This window comes from Asparagus officinalis, chromosome 9 (assembly GCF_001876935.1).
Source record: "Asparagus officinalis chromosome 9, Aspof.V1, whole genome shotgun sequence".
NCBI lineage: Eukaryota > Viridiplantae > Streptophyta > Magnoliopsida > Asparagales > Asparagaceae > Asparagus > Asparagus officinalis.
Window position 1 is genome coordinate 30,763,996 of NC_033802.1, and position 3,385 is coordinate 30,767,380.

Here is a 3,385-nt window from a genome sequence, read left to right on the forward strand (position 1 = left end):
GCTCGGATCCAAGTCGGGAGAAGAAAGAAAGGAGAAATTTAAAGGCAGGGGAGCTTTGATCTCAATTAGAATTCCGAAGCTTGAGGAATTCTTGGATGGTTAGAGCTCAAGAAAACCGAAAATTTAAGAGGGGAGACGAGCTGGAACCGAAGAAGAAAAGAAGAAGAAATAGGGGATTTCAACCCCCTTTACATCTCCCCCGACTCACGTTCTGCGGGTCGGATTCGTGCCCGACCCGCGTGCTCGCGGGTCGGATTAATCCGACCCGCGATCACGCGGGTCAGTCTGTTCCGTCCCGCGCTGGCACAAGTCTGTCGCTTTTGTCGAATTCTTGTTCCTGGACTTGTTCTTTTTCACCGTTTCATGTATTCGAGCGACTTGTTGATTTGTACGCTTCGTTGCGGGACTGACCGTCGAACGCGCGTTGGTTGACGTATGCGTGTTGACCGACTTGCACGAACTGATTGACGCGTGCGTATTGACCGACACACACGAACTGATTGACGCGTGCGTGTTGACCGACACACACGAACTGATTGACGCGCACGAACTAATTGACGCGCGTGTGTTGACCGAAACGCACAAACTGATTGACACGCGCGTGTTGACCGACGCGCACGAACTGATTGACGTGCGTGTAACGCACAAACTGATTGACACGCGCGTGTTGACCGACGCGCACGAACTGATTGACGTGCGTGTGTTGACCGATGCGCGCGAGCTGATTGATGCGCGTCTGCTGATTGACGCGAGCTTGTTGACCGATGCACGCGTGTTGACTGAGTGAGCCTTCTTGACTCGTCCAATCTTTGTTTTGAGTTGCATGCGCGAACTTATAGGTAATTTTAGACGCCTACATAGGTATGCTTGGTACCAAGCATAAAAAATTTTGCTTGGTAGTGAGGTGTCACATCTCCCTCCACTCATTCAAATGTAGGACCACATTCACATGGGTAATGAGCGGATGAGGATGTGACACATCACTACCAAGCACAAAATTTGTGCTTGGTACCAAGCATACCCATATTTCTCTCTCTCTCTCTCTCTATATCATATATATATTATATATATAAGATATATTATATATATATCTAATATTACTATATATATATATGAATAATAATATGATATATATATCAAATATATATATATACTATTATAGAGAGAGAGAAGAGATGATGAGAGACAGAGATATGAGGAGACCTTGGAACCAAGTTGCTCCATGAACTTGTTATACCTGCTGGATTATTTGCCCCATACATCACATACTAGAAATAGAGCATCAATCACTTTCATCTAACTCCAATATAATGTAGGGACCAGCATCAGTTCACATTTCACTACACAAGTTTGATGGAGCACTTGGTACCAACGTTTCTCCTATATTCCATATATTTATTATAATAATACATATTATATATAATATATAATATATATATATATATATAATATATAATATATGATATATATATATATACAATATATACATATATATACATTATATATACAATATAGCTAACTTATACCTATATATATATATTATATATATTATAATAATATATATATATACTATAATATATATAATCAGAGGCATTCACGTATGCATAAGTGCGTCACGCATTTGAAGCGAGTTGGTTTTTTGAAAAAAACAGCGACATTTAGAGCAATTCTTTCTCCCGTCAATGAAAGTGATCTATCCGTGGGCCCCCCACAACCCCTTCACTCTCTTCCACCACGCATAAAATTTTCTCCTTTATTCCTCATCACTCCCCTCCCTCCTCGCTTCCTAAAATCAAAACACTATTCGTACCTCCCCAGATCCTCATCCCCGACCCGCTCCGAGCTTCCGAACCGGAACTCCCCGTCCTCTCCTTTCTCCGGCGGACCAACCTCCCCCGCAGTCTCCACTCAAGCCTGCCCCTCCCCCTACCGCCCGCTCCGCCATCCACCGTGGCCTCATCGCCGACCGCCAGAACAGCCGTAGCAACACTGCCTCCACCCTCACCCTCTCCGAGGTCCGCCGCGGCAGCAAGATCTCGTGGTGGATGAGTTCGAGGAGGCGTGAGGATTTGGTGTCGTATGCGTTTGGATTCTTCAACTGCAAATCATATGCGTTTGGATTCTTTGACTATTCTTGCCTGCATTTGGATTCTTCGACTCTAGAAACTCTATAGCTAATGAAGTTTTTGGATGATCCTATGCCCAACCAATGGCACTGATGTCATATGCGTCCAAAACGACAAACCTGTATTTTGGAGTTGGGGAGAAATCATAGTAAGCACAACCGTACAGGGAGGGAATCTTGAGCAACGGAATCAGCTTATCTTGAGGGAGATTATATAGGCAAGTGATTGCCAATCATGTGATAGACCGGGCCATTAAATTTGTCAAATTTATCGAGGACATTATTTACTGCGGTTAGTGACTTGTCTTTAGGGCAGAACCCATCAATTATGTCCCCAAAGTTGATTGAGAACTTAAGTGTCTTGAGACTGTTCCACTTAACTTCAGCTCTTTGCAAGACCTAAATACTGTGCCGATAGTATCGAGGCACGCCCAAGAATGAGTAGCCATTGGGGATATCAGCATACTGAACATCAGTTATGACTCCGAAAGAGAAAAGAGGTTTCTTGAAATCTGAAATTGATAGTCCATTTGCCAAAGCCATAAGAACTAGCTAACCAGGATACAGATCACTTCATAGAAGGAAAAGAAAAAGATGAGTAAAGAAGTAATCAAATGTGAAAGCAGCAGGGAATTGCTGCAGAGATATTCATACACAACAAATATGGATAAATTTTAGTTACGCAAGTTCATCCCAATTTTTGTTCTCGCATAAGTTCATCAACAATTGTTTGATTCCATCAACAACTCGTGTTCCAATCCAATTAAACTCAACAATCAACAAATGAAACAATTTGGTCAGATAACCAAACAAATCAAACCAGCAGGATATTTATGTCACACTAACATTTGCCACACAAGTATACATTCTTCTTTACACATACAGAACTTTTATATTCAAGTAACTATATAAAGGTGTTATAATTTCGAAACCCGACCTTGATAGTCAAGCTCCCTACAAATTTAGATCCTTATTATTGTCACTACAAAATCGCAGCTATGAACTCCTTGGTCATGCGGCCCTCCTCGAACTCATCCACTACGAGATCTTGCAGGCGCGGCGGACCTCGGAGAGGGTGAGGGTGGAGGCAGTGCCGCTGTGGCTGTTCTGGCGATCCTTATTATTGTCACTACAAAATCGCAGCTATGAACTCCTTGGTCATGCGGCCCTCCTCGAACTCATCCACTACGAGATCTTGCAGGCGCGGCGGACCTCGGAGAGGGTGAGGGTGGAGGCAGTGCCGCTGTGGCTGTTCTGGCG

At 43.4% G+C, this 3,385-nt stretch overlaps 1 pseudogene; it reads right to left on the reverse strand.

Moving 5' to 3' along the window:
* LOC109824853 lies at positions 1,943–2,668 on the reverse strand (annotated as a pseudogene).